Source organism: Ailuropoda melanoleuca, chromosome 6 (genome assembly GCF_002007445.2).
Source record: "Ailuropoda melanoleuca isolate Jingjing chromosome 6, ASM200744v2, whole genome shotgun sequence".
In the NCBI taxonomy this organism is placed as follows: domain Eukaryota; kingdom Metazoa; phylum Chordata; class Mammalia; order Carnivora; family Ursidae; genus Ailuropoda; species Ailuropoda melanoleuca.
In genome coordinates this window covers 64,571,043-64,583,984 of record NC_048223.1, presented here as the reverse complement: position 1 = coordinate 64,583,984, position 12,942 = coordinate 64,571,043, and the positions used below count along the sequence as shown (strand labels likewise).

The 12,942-nt window shown below is 35.5% G+C and overlaps 1 protein-coding gene across 6 annotated transcripts in view; it reads left to right on the top strand.

Moving 5' to 3' along the window:
• The window catches only part of FAM13C (family with sequence similarity 13 member C), a 136,728-nt gene that overhangs the window by 38,649 nt on the left and 85,137 nt on the right, over positions 1–12,942 (top strand). The gene's annotated exons all lie outside the window — the stretch shown is intronic.

Below are 12,942 nucleotides of genomic sequence, written 5' to 3'. Positions count from 1 at the left end.
AGGAACAGGCATGAAGATTTTCCACACGTGAGCTGTTGTGGTGATTTCTCTGAAAGTTATATGAAGTTGTCCAGCTTGATCTTTCATGCCCTTGGGAAAGGGGAGGTTTTAGGTGTACAGCGATTCTAAGTCAAAGAATGGGAAAAAGTAGAAATGTTAGTTTGGAAAGTTCTAAAAAAACTGAAGTTCTAGTTTGTCAAATATTATAAGAAACTAGAAGAATTCAGGATCCAGTCCAATTTGCAGATAGAAAACAATATCTTAAAGACAATTAACAGCACTAGAATCAGATATCCACAAAGATGTATTACTGAAGCATTATTTTTCTTTCTATAATCTTTCCTATTTCTGTCAAAGATAACCACAATAAGACTAATTTGTTTGCAGATTAAGTCTAATTTCAATAAACTTGGCCTGATTATTTACATAAGTGCATCAAGAATAGAGATTGACCATATAAACTCTTTTAAATCTGCTTTGCTGGACTGTAATTTAAGAAATCTCAGATCGGATTTTTAAAAGCCTTTCAAGGTTAGAAAGCCAAACCAAGGACTTGTCTAATTGTGTCCTGTTACCTGGAGAACAGAGTCTTACTGAACTTATGCAAATACATACATTGTCAAGAATACTTAATGAGAGTTTCCAAACTCTGGGGAGATCAGGTAGGGAGAAAATGATAAATATTTCAACCCTTGTTGCAAAGCTATCTATAACTTACAGAAATTTGGTAAAGTATAGCTTCAAAGAAAGGAGAAAAAGGGGTCTTTTAAATCTGGAAAACAAAATATTAAAGAATGAGCAATATTTTTTTAAAGATTTTATTTATTTATTTTAGAGAGAGAGAGAGTGAGAGTGGAGGGAAGGGCCAAGGGAGAGGGAAAGAGAGAGAATCTCAAGCAGACTCCCCATTGAGCATGGAGCCTGATGCGGGCTTGATCCTACAATGCTGAGATCATGACCTGAGCTGAAACCAAGAGTCAAATGCTTAACTGAGCCACCCAGGTGCCCCAGAATCAGCAGTTTTAAATGAAATCATAAAAATTATGATTGTGTTCATCAGGTTATTCGGTCTTATGTCATTCTTGTTTTGCTTCATCCTGGGTTAGCAGCTTTATGAATCAATCAGCTTTCCATTAGAATTTTAGAAGTTCTTACTCAGTTTAGTGTTATGTTCTTAAAGTCAACAGAAACCTGCATTTTAGGGTACTTCTTAGGGTTTTTTCCATGAATCTCTTTGAAGGTAAGGCATTTTTGCAGTGCCAGTGCCATACTGTTTTAATTACTACTACTTTGTAATTTTGAAATCTGGGATTGTGATACCTCCAGTTTTGTTCTTCTTTCTTAAGTTTGCTTTTGCTATTTGTGGCCTTTTGTGGTTCCATACAAATTTTAGGCTTATTAGTTCTAGTTCTGTTAAAAATACTATTGGTATTTTGATAGGGATTGCACTGAATACATAGATTGCTTTAGGTAGTATGGATAATGTAGAAATATTAATCTTCCAATCTATGAACATGGTATATCTTTCCATTTGTTTCTGTCATCTTCAATTTCTTTATCAATGTTTTGTAGTTCAGAGTATAGGTCTTTCATCTGCTTGGTTAAATTTATTCTAGGTATTATATTCTTTTTGTGCAATTGTAAATGGAAATGTTTTCTTGATTTTTTTCCTGCTACTTTATTGTTAGTGTATAGAAATAGAACAGATTTCTATATATTAATTTGTATCCTTCAACTTCACTGAATTCATGTATTGCTTCTAGCAGTTTTTTTGGCAGAGTCTTTAGGTTTTTTTCTATGTATAGTATCATGTCATCTGCAAATAGTGACAGTTGTACTTCTTCTTTACCAGTTTGGATGCCTTTTATTTCTTTTTCTTGTCTGATTGCTGTGACTAGAACTTCTAGTACGATGTTGAATAAAAGTGGTGAGAGTGGACATCCTTGTCTTGTTTCTGATCTTAGAGGAAAAACACAGTTTTTCACCATTGAGTATGACTTCAGTTGTGGGTTTGTTATATTTGGCCTTCATTATGTTGAGGTATATTCCCTCTAAACCCACCATGTTGAGACTTTTTGTTATGAATGGATATTGAATTTTGTCAAATGCTTTCTCTGCATCTACTAAGATAATTGTATGATTTTTATCATTCATTTTTTATGTGGTATGTCATGTTGATTTATGAAAATTGAATCATCCATGCAGCCCTGGAATAAATCCCATTTGATTGTGGTGAATGATCCTTTTAATGTATTGTTGAGTTTGGTTTGCTAATATTTTGTTGAGGATTTTTGTATATCTCAATAAAGGATATTGGCCTGTAGGCTTTTGGTTTTTTGTTTTGCAGTGTTTTTGTTTGATTTTGGTATCAGGGTAATGCTGCCCTCATAGGATGTGTTTGGAAACTTTCCTTCTTCTATTTTTTGGAATAGTTTGAGAAGAGTAGGTATTAACTCTTCTTAAGTGTTTGGTAGAATTCACCTGTGAATCCATTTGGTCCTGGATTTTTATTTATTGGGATTTTTTTTTTAATTACTGACTCAATTTTGGTACTAATAATTGGTCTGTATAAAGCTGGAGTTTTTGAGGCAAGTGAATAAAGAATTTTAGACCCAGTGGATTCCATCTTTCCCTTTAGATTCCCTAAGATCTCTTAATATGAGGGGCCATCTGTTTTTCATTGCTGTACCCAAACACAGGGAATCACATACCTCCCACTCCCTTTTGAATAGAATAGTGTAACTTACCAAGGAGTTTCAATAAACAAAATCCAGGCATGCACAATAATGTTAGAGAGCTCAAAATGCAAACCCCCTCCCCACCCCACCCCCACATACACAAAGCCCAGATTGAAGAGATACTTACCCTCAAGTTCCAGGGTCAGCAAGAAAGCAGTGAGCTAAATGGACTCTGGGTATCAGCACTTGTCCTTGGAGTCATTGGGGTCTTCTTTGGATTTCCCTTTTGAACCTATGAATTGTCAAATTTTATAAATAACAGAAGTAAGAACAATTTATCACTGAAGTAGTAATCAGTAAAAGTTTCTTGTGCACACATCAATAAGAAAGTTCACAAACCAGAGCACTCAAACTAAAACATGGGATGAGGCTCAGGGTTATATTATTATAAAGCAGCTTATATAGTGGGAAGGCATGACTGTATATTGTTCATAGTGATTAGATAAAGTATCAGCATTTTCTTAAATTATAAGGAATTGGTTTTGTCGCTCAGAAATTTTTCAAAGCTGGCCTCAGTTTGTTTTTTATTTTAACAAAACATTCCCAAATCAAACAAACAGAATGAGATAAATATTTTAATTGTCATGCAGAAGTCACCAGAAGTCTTCAAGATTCCAAAAGAGCTTCATTGAAAGATTCATTGCAAAAGGCTGATGAAAAATTAAAGACCCAATGATACCTAAAAACAAAAGTCTTCTTAAGACTGATATGTCTCTTTTGACTCACCTTTATCTTCCTTTTCCACAGTACTGTATTTTACTAATCCCCTATCTGAGTTGACTTTCCATTCTGACCATAAACCATAAGATCATAAACAAAAATCCATCAAGTTAGTGGCCATACAACTGCAACAGCTCCAATGCCAGAAACAGAAGAACCCTGTTTCACTCCAATGCCAGAAACGAAAGAACCCATCATCAACACACTGGCCCAAAAATCAGTGTCTCATTTGTAATCAGTGGGATTACTGGAAAAAAACATTTTCCTCAAAGATTTTTTTTTGTCCAGTTCTTCCACACCAACTCAAATGCCCCCATATCTACCCTTGAAGGAGGGCCCCCATATGGGCTCCTCTTAGAGTTGCCAGGACTTCAAGGAATTCTCCAGTAAACTCTTACCAGTTGCTCTCTTAAATAGCCAAGGGGAAACTAAGTTAAAATTAATGGAAAATCTTGCTAAATGCTGGTAGATACCAGAACTACACTCTCTAAACCCCACTCTCTTTGGAGACTGCAGATGGGATCTTGGGAAAACTGGCAGAAGCTGGTAAAGGCTAAGAATTCTTACTGGAGTTAGTTCTTGTGACCTCTTTAGTGCCTGGTTGAGGGAGGAAAGTGAGATTTCATGTTATCCTTCCCTTCTAAATTCAGACTTTTATGGATTTGGTTTTGAGGTCCCCATTGGTTATAGATCCTTTCTTTCCCAGGGACAGCTATTGCCTTCTTGTTTGAATTGTTTTATGTCCTAAGACATTGGTTTGGTTTTCTGCCTGCCGGGGGCATGCAGGTTGTTGGGTTCTTGTGTATACAGGCAGCTCAAGAATCAGGGCACCCAAAATACAGCCAGACAGAGATGTGGGTTGCAAATCTTCTTGCAGCTGGGGTCCTACTGATTATTGCCCACTCTCAGGGGAATTGTCTGTCTTTCTTTTGGCAATTTTTGGAAATGGCTCTGGATATTGGGAAGCTAGTATTTTTGAGTTGTTTAATACTGCCAGGAATGTTTACTGTTTGTCCCAGCTGAACCTTTACAAGATATTTGCAAGGATTTCTAAATAGCTTTATGGCCAAATTGTAATCTGATATTCAGAGCCTGATAGGAACTTTTTTTTAAAGGTCTTCTCTGCTAAGCTAAATGTACCCAGAGGAAAGAAAAACAAAGGCAAACTTTATCCAAGGACAAAGCTGTAAATCTAGTACATAAGGATCTTTTGATTTCCATCTTAGTTGAAGATTTTCTTCCTGATCTAAAGAAGCAAATAGATAATGTAGTTGGATGGGTGGGTCAGCCTCCTTGATGTCATTCAGATTGCAATCTAATTCTTTGAGGAATTAAAAACAAGTGTACTTTTCTTATAAATTGAGTCTTTACAAGAACATAAGTGAATCTCTGGAAGCAATTCATCCACTTTTCCTTTTTTAAAACCAATCCCCAAATTCCCCTATTCATCTCAGAACGTAATAGGTATTATAAAATTCTGGATTTAGGAAACAAAAGTCTCTGGAGCAACTTGGATTCTTATTCTGTGCCTTTGAGATGTAAATGTTCTACCTGGTCTTCTCTAGGAACTCTTATCATGGAAGCCATCTCTTTGAAATGCAAACTTTAGGGAAGTAATTTCCATCTAAGGGAAAAAGAGGAAAGGCTATTTGGAGCCTAGGCATATGAAAAATCTTAAAAGTCTTTCCCACAAACATTATGAAAATGTGTAAGCCATCTGAGCAGGTAATCTAACTTATTCTATCTGCCAGAAACCAATTTGGATCCAACTCTTCTTTTAGAGGCCACTAAGTTGTATATTTATTTTACCTGTCCTGTGGCTAAAATTTGAGATTAAAAGCTCTAAGATCTCTCTTTATATCTATCTGTATGTTTCTGTAGGTCTGTATATTATAAATGTGTGATTTTTTTCTATCTCTGGTTGGTATTGACAAATTAATGTGTACAGTTATATTTATATATAAACATATATCAAATATGCTCACAGAAATATAGAAAGTAACTGAAATGTTTCTCAAGTTTGTTTTAACCTAAGATAATCTTGTAAATAAACATTAATTTAAATTTGTTGGCTTAATCAAAACTGGAATGTCTTTAGAGATATCAGTATTAAATATAAGCAGATCTATAACTTTTATTCTATCTAGGTTTACTAAAAGTTAAAGAAGCTCTTGTTATCTGTTTCAGAGATGAGAACAAAATGAGGGTTGATGGAGGGAGGTGGGAGGGGGATGGGCTGGATGGGTGATGGGTATTAAGGAGGGCACTTACTGTGATGAGCACTGGGTGTTGTATGTAAGTGGTGAATCACTGAATTCTACTCCAGAAATCAATATTGCACTGTATGTTAACTAACAAAATTTAAATTTAAAAAAAGGACAATTTCATGAATGAATAAACAGCAAATCACCTTTTCATGAGTAATCTAAACATAATTGTTAATCACAAGTAAATTAAATAGAAGTAAGATAAAAGTTTATAAATGAACTTTACAACAATAATTATGCTTTTTTGTATATCTACTTAAAAGTAGTTTCCAAAATCTTTTTGGTAACTTGAAACCTTAATATTATGCTGAGATAAGCTAAATGATGGATATAGATTGAATATCTAGATCATTTCCAAGGAATATAAAATATTGAAACATTAACTACTGAGCATAGGGTATCTACTTTTGACTTCCCTTTACAGAAGAACTAAAGATGTAATGACCTATTAGTAAACATGTTTTGTCTACATTGAAAAGTTTACTGAGGAAGAAGTTATTTCTAGAATTATGAAATATATTTATAAATTTACCTGTCCATGCTTGCTTAATTCTTAGTTTTTACTAGGAATTTAGGATTCTAATGGTAATAATTATAATCAGTATATATACTTAAAACTATTTCAAAATAATAAGGGTAAAAGTAAACAACTGTGAATGAAGAATAGGTAAAGAAAGTAAAATGACTATTTCACAATGAGAAAGAAGGAAAAAACATAGTAAGTAATCTGAATGAATATAAAAAGTTCTAGAACTTTTGTGGAAAAGGAATCTTAGGAAAAGAATGTTAGTTGTGGTCAAGCTGGCTAAGATTCGAATGGATTTAAGGGTTTTTTTTTCCACCTAAAAAATGAGTTTTATTATTAAAAGTACACTGGTGCAAAATTAAAATTTGGTTTTCTCTCTGTTAAAAAGATAGAGTATTCTTGTGCTATTGGCCTGCTCTTGATAAGTGATTGTGAAAAGCTTTTTGTTTGTTCACTTTACTTTTTGGGCAATCTACCTAGAAAGCAAAGTTTTTTGTTTTTCTTTTTTGCCTTTGCATGTTTCATGTTTCATGTTATTTTTATATTAGGTCTTTAATTACTTAAAAGAACCCAGTCTTCTTAATATTAAAAGAGCTAGGTCTCATTCACAACAACATAGCATTTTGTGTTTGCCTTTCAAATCTTCTATTGCCAATTTGGTTAAATAGATAATTAAGTATTTGATAATGATCTATAGTCCTACTTAGTCAAATATTCAAACGTTTTTACATTTTGACAACTTCCCCAAATTAAACTCTAAATGGAGTCTCCTTGACCTCAAAGTATTATTGATATATCCCACAGGGACCCTGGAAATCTCAAAAGATTTGTTTCTCACCTTATAAAAGAGAGATGTTAAACAAATCAGGTTTATTTGATATGTTATATTATGTAGAAAGCATTGTCAAATAAGTATTGATAAACCTTCTTAGGTTATATGTGTATGGATATATGTTCCTAACATAGATATTCCAGAAATTGTTTATAGAGTTTCTAGAAATTTATCAATACTTGAATGTCCAGTTGTTATTCTAAATTATTGTATGTCACAGAAATAACTACATTTCACCATCAAAGGAACTCTCATCAGGTCTTTAACCATGTGCATTTTAAAGTATTTTGTTACCTTAAGACAATCATTTTTTTTTTGTGATGATTTTGCAAAAGTAAGATTAATGGAAAGGACTCTACCAAGTGCTTTTATCCACCAACACTGCTGCCAAATTACAAGGTGTTTAAACTTGGGTGCTTATTTCACAACTGAAGAAAGCTCCCCCTGACATCTGGTCCTGTGCAAATAGAGACATCAAAATCAAATTGACTAGGAAGAGAATTAGCTGACATTGAGGTAGACTGCTTCCTCCCCAAATATTAAGAATATTTCTTTCCATTTTGCCTTTCTTTCCAGCAATCCTTTTCCTAATTCTTACACCATGAAGGTCTTTGTCATTCTTTTGTCAACCTACTGCCTTGCCCTGGCCTGGAAAGACATTGCCATTGTTCACATATCTCAGACCATTACAAAAGCAGGTTATCCAGCCTCTGGTCAACTGTTGGATTTAATTTGATGCTGGTGATTCCATAATTCTTCCCATCACAAACTTCTCCCTGATTTCCAATGCCTCAGTTTCTCTGGAATACACTTGTGGATAAACACTTCTGAGAAGTGGAGACTGTTACATAAAATACATAAACAAGCCAATTGGCTTAAGAAAATGACTCCTTCACTGGGTTCTTTCTTTGATCTATTTAATCTAAGTTGGTTTGGGCCATGGGGATTGTGGCATTGGAAAGTTGGAGTGTCCTCCAAACACTGTGTGTTATTCAGTTTATAACCATTCTAATAGTCTCGCTGATACACCATATTTTCTCAAAAGCTTTAAATGCATGCATGCAGCCACTGATAATGAAACAAATGGTCTTTCTCTTCCTAGAATGACAAAAAATGAGATGAAGAAACTGCCAACTAAGGGACCAAGATCTTGATATCCTAACTCATGAATGGCAGTTAGAGATTCATCCTGATTCCAATATCAACAAGGAGTGTTAGCTCAGAGTAGCACTAATACTTTAAATTTTGATCAATACTTTCAGTACAACTGAGAATTTATCAAAAGGAGGGAAATTGGTAATATTAATTTGTATATTAGGCCCCGAAATGGAGGCCATCTCAGTGGCCTAGCCCATGTCACAAATCTAAAAAAGTCAGCCTGCACTTGGCTGAAAACACCTGTCAAGAAACCCTAACATCAGGGGCGCCTGGGTGGCTCAGTCGTTGGGCATCTGCCTTTGGCTCAGGGCATGATCCCAGCGTTCTGGGATCGAGCCCCACATCAGGCTCCTCTGCTGGAAGCCTGCTTCTTCCTCTCCCGCTCCCCCTCCTTGTGTTCCCTCTCTCGCTAGTTGTCTCTATCTCTGCCAAATAAATAAATATAATAAAATAAAAAAAATCTTAAAAAAAAAAGAAACCCTAACATCAGTAACAATCTTTCAAGTTAGCCTTAGTTAGCTTATCTTACTTAGAAAATAGGACCTGCTAGCCTTATAAGGAAATCCCTGAAATTCTAGCCATTTATGCCCTGTTTCCATGTTGCCTCTTCTTGCACTCTATATTGCTCATTCTTACCCACAAAACCTTAGGAAGAGGCACTCAATGAATGTTCTATGATTTGCAAAGTGGACAAAATAGCATAATTTGAATGTTTATTTTCTATTAGAAATTCTTACAAATATAGGCAGTAAACTGGGTGATATCCCTGTATTTCAGAATAGGAAATAAGGTCAGAGGAGAACCTACTTTGTGGATGTGTGTTGATTTTGAATGTAAGCTTATCTTCCTCCATGATTTATTTCTGTGTTGAAACAGTGACCAAGGCAGGCAGAAATTATTTTGAAAAGAGGTCTGAAGAAACAATTCTCTAAGTACCATGTCTTAAAGTTCCAGAACACTTAAAATAATAATCAGACACACATGTTTAGAAGATATTATAATCAGCTCTTCCAGAGCCTCTTTTCCCCCAACTATAAAATGGATGTGGTAATCCAGTAGTTCTTTTAATCAGGTACAAAGGTCTTTAAAACCCTCAATTATTCAAAAGGACTTTAAGTCATTTTCACAGATGTGTGCAGATTTAAGGTAAAAAGAACTCTGAGGTGACATAGTATAGGGTAGATTTATAACACATTGTCTGTTCATTCTAAGAGCTGAATATATATACTTTTCCAAACTATGGAGATATCAGATGTATTAATCATCTAGTAATTAGAGCTCTTGGGAAGAACATGCTTTCATAATGCAAGGCATGGTTAGTAGCAATGGAGTGATTAGTTATAAACCCACTTAATTTAAAATTTAAGCCAACAGTTGAAGAAAGTAAATTTTTAAATCAATTTTGGAATAGAAGGGGCTCAGATAAAACCTCAAGTGTGAGAAGATGAAAAATGTTAATATTTTGATTGACCACACATCTTGAAAGGAAGATTTAAAGGATGTGTAGGTCTCTGAGGCCCAAGGGTAGCATTCTGGTTTGTCAAGCTGAGAAAAAACTAGGACTAGGACAAAACATTTTTTTCTTTCTTCTGGGTTATGATTTGTACAAATTTGGGGACTTGGAAGGATCTGAAACTGTGACCATTACATTGGATCAAAACTAGATTCTCTCAAGTTCTGTAACAGTCAGCTGAATTCACTGAAATCCCAAAAAGGACAAAATATTATATTTCATTATTTCTACTTAGGGGCAGCTAATTTTTCCTTGACTCAGCTGAGGTTCTGAGCCTCACAATCTAATAGACAGTTTCTCTCTTATTGTGTATACTATCCTAGCCTCTGCTCATGGATCAAAAAATAACTGAAATAATGTTTGTTTTACAGATGCCTTACTTATGAAATATCTCAGAGCTATGTCAATTTAATTGCTCCTGCCTACAGCAGAGAACTAACAAATCACTCCACCAAGGCTAGAATTGGGATGTACAGGACACCATATCAAAGGATAGGGAATGGCTGGGAGCAGGAGGACATGATGTAGTATCACTTGTCTTACAGGTGCCCCTCCAGCCTCTGCCTGGCCAGGTACTAGGAAGACAAGCCTGGTGGAGAGGGTCTTGGCTTCTTCTTCCTTCATTTCCATTGGTCAGCTTGGACTTGCCAATGTGGCAAACATATTACCACAGAAGTAAGCAAGTTAGTGTCTGCCCTCTTACACTTGAGTCTTTGTCAAACAGTAGATTTTAAAATTCTTTGGGGGCAGGATTGCCTTATTCACTTTTACATAACCTCCTTAATTGTCAACATCCTTGGTTTGTGGTAGGTGATTCCTTTTTAAGTAAAAATATATCTCAATCATTTTAAGGTAAACACTCTGTTTTAATGTTCTAGAATTTTTGACAGGGGGTGTTATAGCAGATCCCAAACAAAAACGTAATGAAGCTTAAATGAACAAGGCTAATTAAATATGTTCTTGTCCAGATATTGTCATCTTTGGGGGGTAGGCAGGGAGAATATGTTCTCTCAGTCATACATGAGTACATTATCTATTCTAAGAACTTTCTTTGGCAGTCCTAGTTAACCTTCTCACTGGTCAGGTGGTGGAGCCCGATTGCAGTAGGGATATGAACTCACCAAGGTGGTGAATCCTGGTCTCTCATGTGTCTTTCTGTTATAGAGGCCAATAACCTTGATTAAGTATTACTGTTCTTGTTATATATTTTTTCCTTTATGTCCTTATGAATAAATGATACCTGGCAGCACAATACCTTTGGAAGCTACTGTTTTATTAATTTAGTTAGAATGACATCCCTTTTCCTTCTGCCTTCCCCCTTTAAGGAAAAGCATGAAATTATTTTTAAAAACTGGGGCAAGTAAGAATTAAGGTTTACTCTCCCATTTCCTATGAGGTTCTTGAGTAACTTCTAGACTCTTGAAGTATAGAAACTTGAAACAAACATCCCACCACAAAAATAGGTTTGCTTTTGATAAACTCATTTGGGTTAAGTCTTTGAGGGGTTCCATAACATAACTTTCAGAATATTGAGCTTCAAGGGAATTTTTATAAAAGAAATCTTAGCATTCATAGCTCCCATCTGCTGTGCACGTCCAGTTGAGAGGTACTAAGAGATGTTGTAATGACATCTTGTTCAACAACTTTGAGACCTTGGGAATATTATCCCCGTTTTACAGACAAGGAAGCAGAGATCCTGATAATTGATGTTACTTGTGTAAGGTCGCATACCTTGCAAATAGTAAGCAGGGTTATCTCACTTGAACCCATTGCTGGGGAAACTTGGCCAGTATTTGGGTAGTTGTAGAATTTTTCACAAGCAATTACTATGTCCAGAGTGTCTTTTTGCTGAAAGCTGGAGGCTTAGAAAAATGGAATTAAAGGATCCTGGAAGAATAATTAATCCCTTTCCTTATCTCTGCCCCAACTCCCCACTTTAACCCTCTTGTAGGAAGGCGTTTATATAATTTTGTTTTGTTTTTTAATTTTTAAGAAGATTTTATTTATTGTTTATTTGAGAGAGAGCAAGAGAGTGAGAGCACGAGCAGAGGGTGGGGGAAGGACAAAGGAAGAGGGGGAGGGAAAAGCAGACTCCCTACCAAGCAGGGAACCCAATGAGGGGCTTGATCCCAGGACCCTGAGATCATGACCCGAGCTGAAGGCAGATGCTTAACTGACTGAGCCACACAGGTGCCCCATAATTTGGTTTTAGAAGCTTGTGATGACTACTTGGCAAAAAGTCCCACCACATTATTCTAGTGTTTTGGAAAAGTGACTTCTGAGATATCTGGCATCTTGGCACTTGTACTGACTTTAATCCACACTCCAAATAGGAAAGCTTGGTCTATGTTGCCACCACAGTATACTGTGCAGTCAGACCCAGACATATTGCAGCACATGAATATTTTCATTGCATGACAGTAGCCATCTGGATTTACTGAATTTCTCACTGATTTTGGTTGTAGTATTTCTTTTGTCAGATAAAGAGGGGCTATCTTGCTGCAAGGAAATCTTGTCAGTTAGAGGTTTGACACAGCCCCAAAACTATAGTGGTTCAACTGTTAAATGTATATAAATCTTTCATTTTTAGTGTATGTCTCCTTGTAGTGAATCTAGATTCATTTTAGCTTGGATGTGTTTATGATATTCCCTAGAAAGTTTAACATTCTGGAGTTCTAAATTAATGCAGAGATTGCATCATGGAATGATCAATATAGTGATTTCTTTGGATGCAGTGTAGCTAATGGCGTGTGTGTGTGTGTGTGTGTGTGGGTGTGGGTGTGGGTGTGTGTGTGTTGGAGGGAGAGAGAGAGGGAAGAGCATGCTTGCATGCTTGGGGTTTGAAATTTATAAAAATGATGTGTTCCTTAGATTTCAGACCAACTTAAATTTCTTTCCTATTATAGGAATAATGTATGTTTATTGTGAAAAATGTAGATGAGCCCCAAAAAGGAAAAAAAGAAAAAGGACCGACATCTCAGAATTAGTCACTGTTAAGATTTTGGTATCTCAATCTGTATGTGTGTGTATCCATACATATGTTTGTTTTTATAAAAATGAGCCAATGCTATAAATATTCTAGAAATTATGTTTTCAGATATATCTATTTATTTGATACTCTTCTAAAATATTTTTAATGTGAAAATTTTCATGGTATGGTTATATTGTATCTCTTGAGCATTAGATTT